This window comes from Xyrauchen texanus, chromosome 14 (genome assembly GCF_025860055.1).
Source record: "Xyrauchen texanus isolate HMW12.3.18 chromosome 14, RBS_HiC_50CHRs, whole genome shotgun sequence".
NCBI classification, from domain to species: Eukaryota; Metazoa; Chordata; class Actinopteri; order Cypriniformes; family Catostomidae; genus Xyrauchen; species Xyrauchen texanus.
This window is the reverse complement of record NC_068289.1, coordinates 32,305,336-32,325,319: the sequence shown is the minus strand read 5'-3', so window position 1 is coordinate 32,325,319 and position 19,984 is coordinate 32,305,336.

Below are 19,984 nucleotides of genomic sequence, written 5' to 3'. Positions count from 1 at the left end.
ACCGTAGCACAATTAGAGACGGAATGATATGGAAAGAGAGCGACAGAACACCGTCATTAAGAGACAGAAACGTCTGTCACTTATTCATTGTCAAATTAATTCCGTTTTTTTCTTCAGCGGTGCACCGAGCGGTGCACTCACTTGCCTCTCGCGACGACATCGATCGGAGAGGGACAACAGTGAGCGCCAAATGCATCTTAACACATAGTCACCTGACCTGTTGCGCGATGTCACGCGGCCGCAGCGCACGAGCTTCACGCGATGCCCGAGATGAATAAGCTTGCGTTTGATATGGGCGCGCTGGCGGTGTAAATGGTACAGCTGTTTAATTGACTTTGGGAGATGAGCTAGCATATACAAAAGATCAAACCAACGCTATCAAGAACTCATCAGGCCCAGAAATTTTTCCAAACGTGGTAAGAGGGAATAGGGCAGAGACATACCATTACCTGTCAAACCAATTCGCACCCCAGGTAAAAATACAAGTTTAATACTTTGGCTGCAAATGGGTTGTATCACATGGTCTTGTTTACAAAACGTTGCCAGGCTGATTGCTTGAGCTAAGATTTATAAGATGGTGGGATCAGGTAGGAGACTGTTTAAAATGAATACATCTTTTGCACTGTCATCAAAGTATAAATCAGGGGTGGACATGGAGAGGTCATGCTCCCTCATATTAAAGGTGAACACATTTTTCAAAGGTACACCATGTCTGCGTCTCATTTCAAAGGCTGCATGCTAGGTAGGACGCATCCTTTGAAGGCTGCAGTATACCTAGCGTCCTCCTTTAAATAAATCTAATTTAAATGAGACTGCCTTCCTAGGGCAAATGGAAACAGAACATAACATGGTTGCTATGACATCATGCCACTCTTTAACAAGTGTGAGCGCTTCGAGTGAGATGGTAACAAAGTCCCTTTAGAATGGAATGTATGACATAAAATTTAGGAGTTACAATGATATAAAGAGAAATGTAAATAGATTTTACCAGTGTACTTTTAGTCTAATACTTGGGGGGGGATTGGGCTGGAGCGTGTGCAATCACCTGCTTTTTCAGTGGAAAATAGATACCCAAGCGGGGTATTCCTCTCTATTTCACTGTAGCCGGTGTGCAAGAGTCATTCACTATAGAAACAGCGATGTCCTCCGCCATTTTAAACATTATGTATTAGAGATGCACCGATCGAGCGGCCAGGGACCAGAATTAGCCAATTTTCCACATGCTCGGCCAGTCAGCCTCACGTCTTTCTGATTCCAAGCTGGTCCGTTTTGTTGCCAGCGGCGCAGGCAATAACGTCACAGCTGCACGTAAACATGTCATTGGCGTGGAAGATCTTCACTGTGAGTGAAGAATACATAAAGTTTGTAAGGCTGACATCAAGAGGTCGTAAAAGTCAAAGAACTCTGCGAGAACCAACGTCATAAAACTCTCACACAGATGAACATCTCCACCCAAGAGAACACTCCTTACTTGCTAAGGACCATACAACGCAAATCCCATTTTGACCTCTATCTCACCTAAGGGCAATTTAGAATGACATCCTTTTCTGTAATATAAGAGGTTTTCTGTTCATACATGTTTGATATCATTCAAGAGGTCGCAGTGCGACTGGTAAGGTGGTCTCATTCCCTTTTCAGAAAAACCAAATCTCCATTAAGATTTTAGAACTTAACAGAATCATGCACTCTATTAGAGACATGTCCCTCCCAAATATCCCACCGGGACCACATGCTGTATGCAGATTAGGTATATTCTTTGTAAGCATCAAAGGACCTAATCAATCACAAGTTTCAAAGGTCTTTGCCAAATGCTGTATAGTTATGTATGTCTGTCCCATCCCTGCCTGTATGTTAATGAGGTATGTCCCCAGGACTACCAAACCTAACCACTCCCAAAGTTTGGGTATTTAAGGAAAGGTGACACATTACTCAGGGCTCTCTGTAATCAGACGATCCCAAACAGTTTACTGTTTGTAGTTTATTTCAGGTGATTGCAATTCGAATTTCTTATGTTTTGATAAAATGTCTAACTTTGACTTATCAATGTCTAATTGGAATTGATGAATTGATTATGTTACCTGATCAATAAATTGTCAACATCTGATTTTATTCTGACTGACTCTGACATTGTGTTTCCCAAACAGATTAAACGATTCGTATGTTACCGCAAGTCTGCGTCAGATTAGTGACGACTAATAATTGGCATCGATTCAAGTGTACTTGGTTTGCAAAGACAAAAAGGGAATTTCCGTTTAGAACAGCAAACGCTGCTTGACCAATCTAAATCTGGGTGTCTTACCTCTGTTTTAATTTGGTGTTTCTCCAGATAAGTGTACGTGGGAAACCACGCATGGCCAATCCAAAGCTATTATAAGAGAAGTTATGTTGGTCAACTTACATCTGTAATAGTGGCCGTGAACCTCTGCTGAAGAAAACGTTAAGTTACATTCAAGTGTATGCAATTCCATGGGGCTATACTGAAGTATCTTTGATTGTGTATACGTGAACGTAACCGATCTCAGGTATATAGCAATTACCTCTGTTTGATGATCCAATACTGGCCACTTGTGATCGTGAGACCCGCAGTGTAGAGAAAACACGCAAGGACCTCAAAGCGACATAGTTTCTTAATCTAAACGGGTAAAATATAATTAAAGGAGTTAAAAGAATAATCAAATATTCGCTCACTTTTAATGATACTCAGATATCATTAAAAACCTTTTTCATTTATGGAGTCAGATGAATAAACGAGGTAATACATAAGAGAAAATGTATTTCATTTAATCTTGTTGTGTTGCGTACAAGAAAGACAGTAACACGCAGAGACCTTCACCCGTATTATTGTGAGACCACCATTGGACCAATAAACGGGCTTACAAGTTCGAAATGTGTAATAATTGTAAGGCCAAAGTAAACCGCGGGGGAACCACCACAATAACTTTCGGAACAACAAACCTAATTAGACATTTAAAACACCATCACCCAGCTGAAAATGCCCATTTTAAAAAAGAAGCTAAAAAGGGAAAGTGGCTAAAGCTAGCCAGAGCTCAGAGCCAGTCACAAGTCAGCAGCCTCTCCTATCATTCCTTGTAATGAGCAGTGAAAAGACCAATGCAATTACGAGGAAAATTATGGAATTCATGGCCCTGGATGACCAGCTTTTGAATAATTTTTCAGAAATTGGATAAATTTACTCGATACAGAGTAAGAGGTACTTTCCGAGTTGTTTAATCTCGTGTCATGTCACACGTGTTACCTGTCAACGTTTGGGTACACAAATCCGGGAGAGGGGAAGTGGGGTGCTGGATGGCAGAGGCATTTGTATGATGTGTCGATTGTGTGAGTAGGATGCGTTTCATTCAAGATCTGGCAACTGGACCACCTTGGAATAATATATTGATGTGATTATTCATATAACGTGGTTTGGGCCATACAAATTACGGGAGTTTTTTTGGGAGAAATAACAAAACGGGAGACTCCCGGGAAAAACGGGAGTGTTGACAGGTATGGTTACAAGCCGTTCCCTAAGCAGTGCTCAGTTTTACTGATATTTGGACATCTAATGTAAGTTGAGCGTATTGGACACTTCAGTTTTTCAGATCTTTGGAATTGTTTTGTTAGATGAGAAATAAAGAGAAAAAGGTCCATTTATAAAAATAGTAGAAAATGACATCTGTTATATAAAGCAACTCATTTGCAGTTAATTGTTATTTCTACCTCTTTCCAGTCACAGAGCACTTTATTTTGAGAGTTGTATAAGTGAGAGAAGATCCTGTAACTTAGTGCAGTTTGGGGGAAATTGTAATGTTTAATAATTAATTTTATTATAAAAATAAAATGTTGCATTGAAGAAAGGTAGATTTTGTTTGTATATGCGGTCAATAATAGTTCTTAGAAAGAAAATCGGAATCGGAAAAAAATCGGTATCGGCAGGTCACACTTGCAAAAAATCGGAAATCGGAATCGGCCAAGAAAATTGCAATCGGTGCATCTCTAGTATGTATCCAATGTGGAAACTCCGATAAAAGGTAAGCACTTGAGTTCTGTAATAAATCAGTCTGTTGTGTCTCTCAGCATGAGCCTTAATCCTGAAGTTGTCCATTTAAAGCTATTTCCAACTTTGGTAATGTATTAGTAATACAGCGCCCAGTTCTATGTTTACAATGACTAATGGATTCACTTTACGTCACCAAAGGCTCATATTTCACACATGAAAAATATCTTTTGCCACCACCTGCTGGCTAACATATGTAATTTCAAAAATAAATCCAGTAACTCCTAACACTTTAGTTTAGAACAGCATGAACGCGGAGTGATACACACACAGTGAAGCGTCACATCATCAGTGCTCATGGAACATCTCGTCCAATCAGATTCGAGGACTAGAACTAACTGTGGTAAATATTACTATAATAATCCATATTATATACTCCGCACCCATCTACTGAGGTACTTCAATTTGGGAATTAGCATTACTTGCACTTGAACATCATATTTACAGGCAAATTGGCATCATTTTGTTTTTAAACATTTCCGTTGAAGCAAAGAATTGTGGGTTTTGAGTGCCCACGAAGGATACACCTCATGCATCCTCTGAATTCCCATTTGAAGGCTTGATTCACGAAGTGTCCTACTCGCTTTTCTGAAATGAGACAAATGCGACCTCCGTAGGATGCAGCCTTCCAAACGAGACAAAGCCCATGTTAATCAGACAATCTATAGCTTTGTATTAGAGGTCGACCGATATGGGTTTTTTTCAGCCCGATGCCGATCTTTTGAAATCCGGGTCGGCCGATGGCCGATTAATGCTGCCGATTTATTTTGGTCGATATTTGCCCGATATGTGCTTTTATTTGAAAGATAAACTGTAACACAAATAACTACTTACGATAGACAACATTTCTCAACAAATACATTTATTGAACACTTGACCAATCTGCACTTGTACACTTAAATTAAAAATGTATAATGTAAAAACATATTGTATAAATAATGTATAACAAATATATTAAATAAACAAAGCAGGTGTTACGAACTGCTCCGATACACGAAGGTTGAGATCCAAATCCAGCTTTAATTAAGGGGCAATCCAGACACGTAATCCAATATTCAGAGCATCCAAGAGAAGCACAGGCATAACTAGGGATGGGTATCGTTAATTTTTTAATAGTATTACTATCTTACCGATACTGCTTATCGATCCGGTACTTTAACGGTATTCTCAATGGTTCTTTTTGTTATATATATATATATATATATATATATATATACATATATATATATATATAATAATATATATATATATATCCTTCAATAGCCTATAGTGCGTTGGTATCTTTTTTTATTACTTGTTTCTCTGCATTGAGTGACAACCCTCTCAAATATAAGACACACAAACAGAACAAATAAAAGTCTCAGATTCACTGTCTGTAATTGCAAAATACTTGCTTACTTATTGTGACATGATAGCAACCCTTCTGCTGTGATAATGCAACTTCAAATATGCTATCAATATCCAAAGTAGCCGATCGTCATGTCGCCTATCGCGTTTTTTCTTGAAGTTGGCAGTAACATATCAAAAGTTTTTAATTAAATATAAAGGAGTTATGCAAATTTAATCCTTACTGTTTTCTCCAAGGAACTTAGCTCCTTCCTTAGGCACTGGATGAGGTCTGCTCACTCTGCTTGAAAATGACTCTAGGGGCAGCGTGCGTCGAACACGTGTTCCACAACAACACTAGGCTGCCCACAGATGCGCCTGCCTAATAATCGGCTTGATATACTTGGATATTGGCCGATGCCGATTATGTTAAAAAATGCTAAATAATCGGCCGATTAATCAGTCGACCTCTACTTTGTATTATTTAAAATTTCACAGCCTAGTCCTGCTGTCCACACATAGATTTTTAGGAAAATGCTTTGCTCTAGACTTTTTTAATCTTTCATCCAAAATGTTCATGAAATGGAAACAAACTTTTATATTAGAGTTGTTAGACAAAGATTTAAAATACACTCCTTTATTTCTTCATTTATGTAACTTATCTTTCATAACATAGTCCGTTTTAATATCTACACTGAAAATGCTTGATAGTTTCATTTATACAGCAATGTTGCTGATTAATATTGGCTGCATTTAAAAGCAGGGCATCATAATTGTGTCCCAATGTTAAGTGGATTAACACTCTTTCCAGTGCCTGAATTTGTGTTAACAACATACTGATTCACTTCATGGGAGCTTTAGTGCTGATTGAGACACACTGTATGTTTTGCATATGACCTCAACATGTGGGGCTGACATGTTGAGGTCATATGACCAGACCAATTTTGTTTATTTTTAGTTCACGTTAACTGATGTAGTTAACTAATTTTAATAAATACAGCCTTATTGTAAAGTGTTACCAATCAGTTCCTTCTATAAGGCGATGCTTGTTGAGTGTATGTGCATGTGTTTTAGTGAGTGGGTGATGTGGGTCAATGCCAGCGTTTAGATTGAGAACATGCCACTGAATTATGCAGCTACCAAACTAATCCTGATCTCAAAGCTGTGAAAGTGCTGTGCATTGTCTAACGCAGCCTATAAAAAGGCCCTGTATACACACAGGCAAAATGTTGCTGTGCATATATTTAAGTTAAGCGTATGCGTTGATAAGTTTAGTTGAAAGTAGCTCAGCATTAACTGATAATGTATTAAAAACAATTTTGAGAAATGTTCCTTCTCTGGCATTTAACGCAATTAAGGGCCTTATTGCAGCATCATACAATAAAATGCAATAACTCACCAAACCCTTTAACATTATTCTGTGAACATTTCCAAATCCACTGGTAACCTACTTAAGAGGAATCAAATTCTCTCAGGTAATTACAGCTATAGAGCTCTGTGTCCTGATACAGAAACTTACAGTATATTCTCCAACAAGGACTTTTTAATCACACATTTTTAATCACATTTTCCATTTGTCCCTGATGAATTTAAAGTCCATGGCCCTGTTTTTCTGCTATGAAATCCAATTCAGAGAAAGACTAAAATCTAATTGGCCTTCTTTTGTTCATCACAACAGTTACAGCCAAAAGAAAACAAATAAGTAAAATGTGACTTATTATCATAATGACCTTATTTGCTTAAATATTGACCCTATTATACGAGGTAAAGTCCAGTTCGTAATGAACATCCAGGGTCCTGTATCACACTAGGGACTTTGACATGCCTTTTATTACTTTTACACTAAATGGAGAAAATGATGTAGCTCTTGTTGGTGATTACTTAGTGTCTCCTTGATGTCAAAGTGAAAAGTGTAGCCTCTTTTAATATTTGATTGTTTTTATCTGATGCAATTTTATCCAATTCATCATTTTGTGTGCTAATTTACTGAGTTTGTGACACTTTTGTGATCTAAGTTTCTGCATAAGTGGACCTTCTAAGATGATGCTGTCGTTTGATGTCAAATTTCCTTTTGGCAAATTGACTACATTGAGAGAAAAGAGTTTTTGCAAAACACATTTCCCTCATTTCTCATACTTTCAAACCAAAATAACTTTATAAACAACAGAGAGCACAACACAGGCAGTCTTTTAATGTCTGAAGAGTTCATATGTAGAAGTTTCTACACATATGCACAAATATATGTATTTATTTCTTAATGAGGGGGCCTATTAATGTGCTTGCACAAAATGTAATTATTTTGGCCCATCTGAAAAACAGTTATTCCATGCACATTTGCATTTAGTGATCAATTAAATTGTGTTTTGCCTGAAATAAAACTTTAGTATGAGCTAGCTGCTCATTTCCTACTTATCCATATCATAGTTATGTTAGGGGGTTATGTTAAGGCTCAAAAGCTGAGCATTAACGGCATAGTTGTCACAGCTTTCCTTCACACAGTGAACTGGGCATGCATTCTTGTGACACATCAAGCTCGTTAAAATAGCTGTGAAAGTATTGGTGGTGAATGTAAAAGAATACAAAATAGTGGGAAACAGTGTGTCTATAACCAAGACAAAAGTCAAGAAAAAAAGACAAACAAGAAAGCGAGACACTGAGAGAAAGATATTGAAGTCTGTCTTTGTCTGGATTTGTTTTCCTGCTTGTTATTAATACGTTTAGGACATCGACAATTACACTGAAAAAATCAGAGGGGAATATTCATTACAATTCATTATCTGCTCCACCAAATTGCATCAAGCTTATGAAATATTTCTTTCACTTGTTCAAAGGCTTGTTAGCACTTAAATTAAATTACTGCTCACTGTAACAGACTGTCAGGACTTTTTATCAAATCATTACTCAAGGTTTACTCCTGGGCAGAGAACAGTTGCTTGACAGTCTTAATTGTTGTGAACCATTTAAAGGTCCACTAATGAAACAAGGGATATAGTCGGCCAGTAGCTGGCTCAAGATTGAAATTTCCCAAACTTTGGCAAGATCAAAGAGATACAGTGCAGACCATTTGCCAAATTATCAACTCAAAATTAAGCCCATCCACAACCTTGCTTTCTGTCTGGGGTTTTCTCAGATGGAGGGGAGGAAAAGTTTACCCTTAATATCAGTGCCATTCATCTAAAAATGAAATAATATGGAGAAATATGAATTAAATATAGTGTCTCAGAAAACGACAAAAGAGAGATTAAGCCAATCATCCTGACATGGTAAGTAGTGACAGCAGCAGAATGGCGTGTTTGTAAGCAGGAATATAATTTCTGAGGACAGCCAAAGAGCAGGAGAACCTTGGTTGGCCTCACCGGACCTAAGTTTGTCAGTATACTTGGCCAAATTATGGCCAAGTCCATTTCTTTATAAATGAAGCATTATTTTTGTAATACTTACACCTTTTTGAATCACATAGGCTATACAGTATGAGTACTGCTAAGCATTTAAAAAAATGCTGTGAATATAAAACAGTTCAACCTTTGGTACTTGATGTATTAAGTACATACTAAGTGGTCTTTGTTTTGTTAGCACTGTTTTGCCTTTTCCCATGTATTGCATTCCTCTGTAGTGATTTGCTCAATACAGACAATGTGTATTTTTTGTATTGTACATTCTTTACAGCTGTGTAAAGACATTTAATTTTCAGTTGGTACCTTGATGTCACAGTGGAATGAAACTTGGAAAGAAAATTGGGGGGGAAATAGTGTTTTATGTACTTATTAACATATGTGTTAAATCACAGATGCTATACAGAGGATTTCAGAATGTTTAATAGTCATTTTGTAACCTGATGTCAAGACAAGTCAAGGGCAACAGAGTGGGCGAAATCATACAAGTTGGCAAAAACGAATAACTTTTACTCCTATAGAAAGAAATTAACCAACGAACAATGTTATTATGACTTTTCCTAAGTTTAACCCCAAACCTAAACCTAACCAAGTATAAACCCTTACCCTAACCCTAACCATGATTTCAATAGAAAAATTACTTATGTACCATGGAAGAAAGGAAACATCAGGGTTTGGAACAAGGAGAGGTGTATTACAGGTTATTGACATACTGTATATCAGTCATACTGTACAAATAAATATGGAATGAGTAACCAAATTTGTTTAAAGGCATTTCATTTCTTAAAATAAAGTGTTAGGAGGCAAGTTAAAATGTGATGCCTGTATTGTATTGGTTTGAAATTGTTAATTGCTTGGAAATAAAAGTTGTACGATAGCTTATGATTTTGCCATCTCATACTAATTATTACGGGTTGTCATGAGACTATGTTTGTCATTTTTTTAATCTGTAGTGACAAGCTGTAATTAACCTTCCCTTTAGTGCTACATGAGCAAATTTCTAAAACTACATCGCAAAATTTCCAAAATTATCTTTATCATGCAGTCAATAAAAAGGAAAAAGTAATTCAGACAAAACTTGTTTGACCTACATGTTCGAAGTAGTGACGGTCCACTCAGTGGAGGCTTTTTCCCACACATTTGATCCATAAATTGCCTTCAGATTTTCTTGGAGGTGTTTAGATAAGCCCAGTCCCTGTGCAGATACTGTATGGTTGTTGGTGCTTTCACATCATTGGAATGTAATGCACTCTTTATTGTGACTGACAGGAGGCAGCACAATGAGTCACTTTTTGCAGCTACCCACCACTGACCCACACCAGAGCATTTTTCTCTGAACCCCACCAGCTGGCAGCCTGCAAAAGTGAGAAGATCAAATGAACTGGACTGTGGCTTGCTGTCGAGGCACTGATGGAACCTTTTAAGAGTGAAATTGTTGCAGAGTGAAAACAAGGATCACTTGGCTAATGTCATTTCACAGCTGTTTGCTCAATTAAGCTTTGCAATGGCATAGTCCCCACCTTATTCATTTGCTCTACACATTAAGACCTCCACAACAGTTTATGCCCTTTTTTGTGGGAGACCAAATGCCTAGTGACCTCTCATGAGCACTGCTTCAAATATTTGGCTTCACTCATCACATTGTTAGGTTGTTGTGAGGTTTGCTCCCCTTGTTAGTAATTGTCCATCAGTTCTACTGAGACTTGCTTTTGCAGCTTTCAAAAGACAGCTTTTGCAGCTGCTTAGTTGCTTTCTCTTTTGATTTTAAAAGCTCCCCATTGTTTAACATTTATCTTTCATCAAGGAAATGCAAGCATTTTTGGTGCCTAAGCTTGTGGTCACAGAATTCAACCCATCAACCTGTGTGTCCTCACACTTTGCTTAACTACTGGTTAAGCAATGGTTCTCCTACTTGCAACTGTTTGTATTGATTTGCCTTCTATAATATGCCAGTCTTGTCCATTACATTTGTTCCTCGATGTCTTGATATGCTTCATTTAGTTGAAAAAATTTTCTATATCATTTTACATGGATTTGTGAGAGGAAATCATATTTGCAGAGAATAAGCATAAATATCTGAACCATCATCAAATAACAGAAGTTGACGAAAACGCTTGTAGACTCAGCACAAAAGAGGACTGAGTGTGCAGATCTTCTTTCCCATTGAAAATACCTCCCAAGAAAGACATGCACCACATGGCCAGAGCTTTAGTTTAAGTCACTCAGAGTTATTGGGTTTTGACAGTGTGTGCCATCAAGGCTTTACCCTCAACAGGTGTTTTACATTCCCATTCTGTGCTCTAAAGGGTGGCCTGTAGACTACAGAGGCTGCACAACTCTGGCTTGGATTGTTCCCTCCGATGCCATTTATGGCAAGACATCTCACACTTTTATTGCTACTTCAGACATTACATGTATGCTACACAAAGCTGAGCTGTAAACGTCATACTTTGAACCATGAAACTGCCAAATCCTCAATATAGTGCCATCCTTAGTGAACCTGAAAGGACTTTGCCGTGTTGCTTTTTATTCTGCCGTTCTATATACAGCCTTGAAGCAGTTGAGTTTAGTGCTCGAGGAGTTCTCTACTTCCCTCCTCCCATCATCATCAAGTATTCCACAAGAAAGCTCAACGGAATGTCAAGACGATGATAAGAAGCACGCCGCAAGCTGTCAATGCTGTCCTGATTGGGGAGCGAGGCTGAGGTGGGATCCGTAGCTCGAGCGAACAAAAGTCCTCGCAAATATCTCCAAGCATATCAAATGCAGCTGTACTGAGGTATCTGTAGCATCTGGGCTCCAAACAAGAGGAGACTTTATTATTATTTTAATTAGGCTCTTTTTGTTTAATTTCCCCAGGCTTACCCTGAGTCAGTGGTGGTGATAGGCAAAGCCGTGTGAACGAGGAAGCTTGTACTTGAAGTGCCGATACCCCCAAGTGATTATAGTGCAGGTACAATAGCTGGCATGTATGAAATTTCTCTTATTAAAGTCAATACATCTACATATGTCTGATGCATAATTTATACCAGCAGCATGTAGCGCCAACATGGGAGAGTAGCTTCACAGACTTTGTACTTTTGTATTGCCTTCAAAGTGTTTAAGGAGGAGCATCAGACTTTAGAGGGAATTCTACAGAGCTTTCAGCAAACAATGATTTGGGTGAATGTCCCAAATGTAGTACCCTCCACATTTATTTGGCCAGGATACCAAATATTTAGAGAAAAAGTTTCTTATTCTTTTTCAGATTTTGTCAATGTAGGATTACAGGTGCTTCATAATAATTAAGGCTTTTGTATTTTTATAATAACACATATAATAACATAAAATCGTGGTTACAGTAAGGCTCTTACAGTGGAAGTGACTGGGGCCATTCCATAAACACTATAACCACAAAACATAAACATGATATGTTTTAACGTGATTTTAGTGTAATAAACTAGCTTACTAACCTTATCTGTGTAAAGTTATTGACAATATTGCAACTAAATTCCAGTAAATAGTTCATCACACTAAAATCATGCTAACACATATAATGTCTTGTGGAGATACTTTTGGAACCATTTGTGTTTTAACATTTATGGACTTCCATTGTAAGTACCTGTTTTGCTTTTTTAAACATACACAAGGGGACAAGTCAATAATTTTTTTATGGTAATCAACATTATGCCATGAAAGCTGTTGAGCTTAAAGGTGCAGGATGTAAGATTCAGAAACCCTAGTTATTAATGACACCTGTGGCCATTAAGTGAACTGCAGCCAGCTACCTGTTGCACGTGCACACACTCCATAGGGACACGAGCGAGCATCGACCAAAACGATGACATAACATACAAAGAGACCAAATGTGATTCACCGGCATCATGCTGACAGATGAGGTAGCATAATTAAAACGATACAGTTATGATTGTTTTACTACAAACTTTGAGACTAAACTAAAACTACTTATCAGCTAACATAGCATACTGATACACACATTGAGCTACATACTACCGAACTATACCAGACAGTTTACTGTTGCACTATTGTATGTTTTTGTATTATTATTGTCATATGCTGTACTATGAATAAGAAACCAGCGTATTTGCTTCAATATATCCTGTATACCTGACTTTTAATATAAAGAAAAGATTGTTGAAAATATACGAAGCAAGCTTGCAATTCGTCAGCGTTAGCAGGCAAGATCAAGTTAGCTAAAATTACACAGATCAATCCTTCTGGCACTATATTTCACATGCTTTGCAGTTATGTAAGCTTTCCTGTCCTATAAGAAGAACTCCAATTCAGGGTCCAGGAATCAAATGCCCTGCCGATGTTCACTCTAGTTTTCGCTCGACAACGATCATGTTCCCGCTTAGCCAGACGGGATTCATAAGATAATTTGTTTTTTCATTTTTTTCTTTCTCTGAGTTTGTGTAGGAGTCAGTGTTGTGTTGCCGTTTGCTGGATTCCATCTATAAGATAACGTTACCTAGTGTTTTAGTTTGTTGTCACTGTTGAATAGCAGAGGCACTGAGGCAAGGCTCTATGGAGTGCGCATAAACATCACATCCTTTGGATTTTCCTGGCAAAAGCGACTCGCTCCCTTCTCATGAAAATCAGTCTACAGGCTTAACAGGCCTGTAGCAAGTCCTGGAAGGGCTCATTTTTTAAGTTGTGTTACAAGCCATTCACACTTTGGCAAAAAAGGCAAATATTACATGAAAATTGTTACATATTGCACCTTTAACTTGTGTTGAAGCTGGAACTTTCCCTTAATAAACAGAAACGAAAATGTAAATAAAGTTAGTTTATAACCAGACAAAACTGTCATTGTACTCATCCTTAATTTGATGTAGGTGCCTGATGAAAGGTTAATGGGGCAAAACAACTCAATTAAAAAAAGCAACAGTTTTGGTTCCCATCATCAAAATTGCAGCCACTCTGTTAAGAACATAGTGCATTCCTTGTAAAACGAACCATCTGGTCCCTGAACAGACAAAATTTGCTTTCATATTAGATGTTCTGAAAGATTGATGCAGTTAATATCAGCCTTCACAATGACAGATTATCATCAGCAGTTAATCAGTGCAATTAGGAGATAAATATCAGTAATTTAATCAGTACAGTAATTTCTTTTACAATAATACCATTTACAAATGCAACATCGCTCCAGATCACAGTCTCTTAGAGTTCTGAACGTCTGGTTTCTGTAGATCACAGCGGTTGATTTTAGTCTTCCCATTTTTTTTCGGTGTTAGTGAATGAGAATTATTTGTTTTTGGCTAAACCCAGAGCACTTTATAAATGACCCCCGGCTCTCTTGAAGGCCCACTTTTACACAGGTCCAGCCATTTCCATGTTAGTTTGGACATGAAGCACCACTGCTGCACACTAGGAAAAAAGAATGCCTTACATTAAATTCAACTGAAAAATTATATGCACTTGATAAAATAAAGCCTGCCTCTGGGCTGACATATCTAAACAGCTATCAAGGATCCCTTTGTTGCTCTGCAAGCAGCACCCCGCCTCAGGCAAGTCCTGGTTTCAACATTCTAAAGTTATACTCCTTTATTTACAAAGCAATTTGTCGGTTAGTGTTAATTTCCTAAATGCGACATAAAAGGAGTGTGGTGGAGAGAAATGTTTGGGAGAAAATCATAAAAACAGCCCAGAATCAGGCAAATTGCTAACATGTGTGCCCTACTGCTAAGGGCTGGTTTTAGAGAGCTGTTCCTGACCCTCTGAGCATTGGCCAGTTCCATTTGAAGGGTGCAGTTCTTTAATGAAGGGCTAATTTTTATTGCCACTCCATTGACTTCAAAGCAGTTCAGCTTGCCAAACATAATTTCACTGAAGGTATTTTCAGGTGCACTGCAAATAGTTCGTAAATAATTTCCCCATTAGGCAGGTTTCATGTGTTTGTCTGCATGCCACTTTCTGGTTCTTCCTCTTGGAGCTCATGGAGTCAAATGGCACTTACTAGATTTGTGAGTTCTCCACTGGCCTTGAGACATGACTTCAGCAGCAGACCTTTCATTTACTTGTTTAGAGGCTGCAGAGAGAAGCCCTGATTAGAGAATTAAAATAAATCCTACCAAACATGGCTAATGGGTGACTCCTTATTGCTCATGACCAGGCTGCCACGTTCAAAGCTTTCTTAATAGAGTTTTGGAATGAAACACAATACCTCCCGCCCCTTTGCCACTATGTTGAATTATCGCAAATTTCACCCCACATGCATATATAATCCTCTGCAGAGTCTTTGCTAACCGTGCAGTGAGTCTTAAGCATTGAAAGTTGATGAAAGAGTTTTGGAAAGAATATTTGTTATGAGTGTGATTAAGACAGTTGAAGATATGTGTCTATAGTAGATGCATGTTTGGCTCATTCAGTGAAAATCTCTTGTAGAATGATTATGAATATACATTAATTCCAAATGAACCTAAATGCCTAAATTGTTATGGTGTTTGAATGTACAGAAGCATTTCATTGTTGAAAAGATGTATCTACATCATTGAGCAATTAAATATATTGAATAGGGATATTGTACCTACATAGTGCTCTTATTAGCATTTAATGAAAAACAACTTTCCTTCTTCATGGCATTCACTTTTTACATAAAGGCAAATATATTAAAATGCACATTTTTTCCTTCATCAGTTTGAGATGTTAATGGATTTTGAAGGACTTCCAGATCCAGGCAATCAAAGTCCTCCTTGAACACAAACCAGCAATAAAGAGGATAATGGCATCAAAGCACATGTTTCACATTCCGCCACATTCTGAAAGGATTATATGAGATTTATGGGGCCATGCCTTGAATTAGCAAGCTATTAAACATGCTTTGCCCATGTCAAATGCTTTGTAAAGAACTTCATAACTCTTTTGATAGGTAATAACATGGAAGAAGGACTCAGTCTTTTCTGTAAAACACTCGATCAAAAAACAAACAAACAAACAAACAAATCCAGCAACAGAGAAACCAGCATGAGTTTGTAACATTATTGTGTGTAAAGATTTATTATTGTTTTTTAATTGCATTTCTATCCCTGCAGCAGACTGCAACCTTTGAGGGGGGGATGGAATTACCAGGCAGGTATTAGGCAATAAGGCACATTTGTGTCATTGTACACATAACATGTTTACTGTGAAAACAGACCATAAATCATAAATCATTCCAATGATATTTGATTATGCTCCATAAATGTTGTTATCAACACCAGAATTTATGCTTGTGTTGGGATTAAGTTTAGTCTGCTCTTTAAGCTTTATAAGTTGGAAATGTCACTAACATTTGTGACTTACAAAATAAGTTGTTCTTGCAGTATTTGTGTTTTTTCATAGTGTACAGTATAGTATAGTTTATATAGGTCATCATGATAGAAAGATTTTGTCAAAGTCTCTATGAATCTGCAATTTTGAAAGCCATTTGTAATGTTCCAAGACTATCCTTATAATAGGACCCTCACAAATGAAGAGACTGTTACTCTGCCTGGTCAGATATAGTGCAGCTGGGATGTTTACAAGCTTATTATGAGGTGTCTCAGCTCACATTTAAGGTTAAAATGTACAACACACGCATAGTGTGGACAAAGTCTGATACCAATTTTGAAAATGCTTCTCTTTTACTACTAGTTTCTTGTCTAATTTAAAAATGAACATGAATTTAAGAATTTCTTTGTATTTTGTTATATACACAACATGCCCTCAAGGTGTCATCGACCCCTTGGAAGTTTGTGCAAAACATGGTGATCCATGGTTTCCCAGCATGATTTAGCTATTCCAAAGAGCATCTTTTGTGCTTCAGTGGAAGCAAGGGTTAAAGGGATAGTTCACCCAAAAATGAAAATTCCCTCATAATTTACTCACCCTCATGCCATGCCTGATATGTATAACTTTCTGTCTTTTGCTGAACAAGAAAAGTATCTCTGCACTGTAGGTTCATACATTGCAAGTGAAAGATGGCCAGGACTTTGAAGAACCAAAAAGAACAGAAGAGGCATAAAAGTAATCCACAAGACTCCAGTGGTTAAAGACATGTCTTCAGAAGCATTATGATAGGTGTGGGTGAGAAATTGATCAATATAAATCCTACATTAAAAAAAAATAAAAAAATAAATCAAGGTGGTTTCTGACCTTTAGACAAAAATATTTGGCTCTATAAATTTAGATACCGGTATGTCTAAGCCTTCTCTGGCCCCCATAAAGCACCAGCTAAGAGAGTGAAAGTTTGGGATATTAGACTGGTGCTCCTATTCAGCCCTAATAAAAGATACTGTCTTAAGTCCAGACAAATACAAATTAGGCAGTTTCTCTTTTGCCTTCTTTACCTTAGTGTAAAACACCGGAGTGCTGATGTCCACAGGGTCACACTCATTCACAAAGTGTTGTAATTCTCATTGAGGTGTGTGCTTTTATAATTGGATGTATGCCTTTTAGATTATGCTGCTCTCCAGTGTGCTCTTGTTTTTCAAGATCAAACCAACAATACAAGACAGACTGTTCTTGTGATTCATGACTGCAGCCTGACTAATTCCTCTAGATACACAAACACTTAATTAATGAGTCATTATGAGAGGAAGGGAGAGCCAAGGGTATCTGTTAAACACATTCACCGATTGGGGCTAATGAGTTCTGTCTGCACAGTGTGCCCATTATGGGATTGGTGCTGACTGGTGTTACACCTCTGGGTGGCGTCAGTGCTGGGTTACATGCTGGACAGTCCCGAAGGGCCTCTCTGACTCCCAAGGGACTGCTGAGGCCCTCAACCTTTTTCTTGAGCCAGCCAACGGAAATGAGAGGCTGACCTCTACTCTGGGAAGAATAAAGGCCATCTAAAACAGCTGGCAGGGAAAAGAGTGCATTTATCTTCCCACAACATACTCAGATAATTGTTTTGTAAGTCTAAAGTACAGAGTTCCTATCATAATCCATCTCCAAAGGACTAAAGAACTGGAATTATTCCAGACCATATTCTGTAAGTGGCGAGTCCTTTGTGAGTAATAAAAACCCAATGGATCCAAAGACATGGCACAGAATAGTTACCACATTCAGTTTTACTCCTATAATGCATAACTCAGCAAAGGGACCTTTATTCCCAGACCTAGCTCATTATCCTAACCCATGTTTCAGAATGCAATTTTGATTCAAAGTCACTTTTAATGTTCCAAGAACATCCTTATAATAGGGCCCTCTCAAATGAAGACACTTCTGCCTGGTCATAATTAATCCGTAAAGATCACTCACTTAATCATTCACATCAGTCCCTAAAAAAATCTTCTAGATTTTCTGTGCTTTCTGATCATAAATAATCACACAAAAAAGAAACTCGATTAGATTTCCTTCATATGTCCTGGCATTATTTCGGGGGGAAAATCCTCTAACTAGTCAGGCTACATGTGTAATTGCTCTCGGGTGACTTTGATATCAGTTTTAAGCTGGAGGTTTAAGTTCTCCTAATGACGGCTTCTTAGAGTTAAAATTTTCTCCATAATTGCAATTATAATTATCTGTAAAGTTATTTTTTCCTCCCTGAATATTTCAGCTTAGTTGCCATTAGTGGCCTTCAATGGAAACAAAATTTTGTTCTACTTAAGTGAGTTTCTCTTATCAATGACTCTTTTCTTCTTACTGGCTCTATGTCAGAAACAAGTGAAGAAACATGAGGCAATCAGTAACCATTAAGACAGAAACATACTCAACGCAAATACACGAACACAGGTTTTTCTTGCTTTGCAAGCTCAATTTTGTGTGTTTGAACGCAATTCAAACACAATGCAAATAAGTGTTGCACTCTCAACATTGTGACAAGAGGTGCTATGGAATTACACATTGTGGCATCACATTAGTGTGAACTGTCTGCTTCTATTGTGAGTTCCGATAAAAAGTCAATATATTTATAACAACTGAATAATAAAAAAATCTGTTTAATGGCTCGGACTTCTAGGTATCTCTATCGCCCCCTTGAGTACTGAGGTTTGTTACTGTCAAAGTAACGCAAGAATGCACGCTATATATGTTCAACCGGATGCGCAATACACTGGCCAAGCACTCGTTCGTGTACTTGCAAAATGTTTTTGGCCTAAAACTACAGATTCTTACATGATAAAAAGGTGTTTTTCTCACATACTGCACCCGTCTGGCGACAATATACTGTAGCAATGTTGGAGCAGAATGGATGATTACATTCTCAAAGAGCATGGATGAAAACGTTCAGAAACATCATGTCATCTTAGCCAACCAGTGATAAGGGGAGTAACTGGATCTAGTCAAATTCTTACGGCTAGTAAGCCCATTATTGAAAGGTATGCTTACCCAAACTCATGTCTTTGTTTCGTCTTCCGCCAACTAAGATTACTGCATAAGGATTTTTCCCCCAAGTGCAAGAAATTGCATTGACCTCTTATATCTATTGCTTCCATATGCAAGCAGTTATCTTTCTTGCAAATGGAAATGAGACCCAAAATTGCAACAAATGGGGCCATGCCACTGAATGCAGATGTTTCCCCTTTTTGCAGAGAGTACACATGCCCGATCGAATTAACTTTAACCCCTCTGTCGATGGAACAGACGTCTCTTTTAAAGGCTCTCTTTCCCCAAATTTGTTTAGAGTTGGACCTAGCAGAATAACTCTATATCACAGTGGAATGAATAACCTGTGATTGTAATAAACACATGGTGCGAAGTGCTCTCCCAGGGCCTTAGCAGGGGTTCGTCAGAGCCAACAGCTCACCATCTTCACCCCTTTGCTGAGTAAAAGAGTGAGATTTGAAGAAAACCACCTGTTTGTGAGGTGGTGGACAGATGAAAGTGGTCAGCTGGGTGAAAAAGAGGCCATGGGGATCCAAACAGGTGCTTCCTCCGCTCTGTGATAGGAATGCAGCGCTATAATGTATGGAAATGGGCACAGGAACTCTCACACATTTACTCTCTCTGCCCCAGCATATAATGAGGACAACTTATAAAACAGCCCTGAAGATAATTTGCCAAATTGGTTAAATGTTGCTCAGAGCCCTGTGTGTTAATGGCCTCCATTCGAACCAGGGATTGTTCACCTGAATACAGAGCAATGTGTGTTGGATCGTACATCTTACTACCCTGCAGTTTTGCACATATATCACTATAACTTGATTATCTTATCTATTTTTAGAAAAGTTAAAACATGCAATCGAATTAGGCCACTCTATAAATTTTACATAAGCGTAGTGAGTATTTAACAAACTGTAGACCC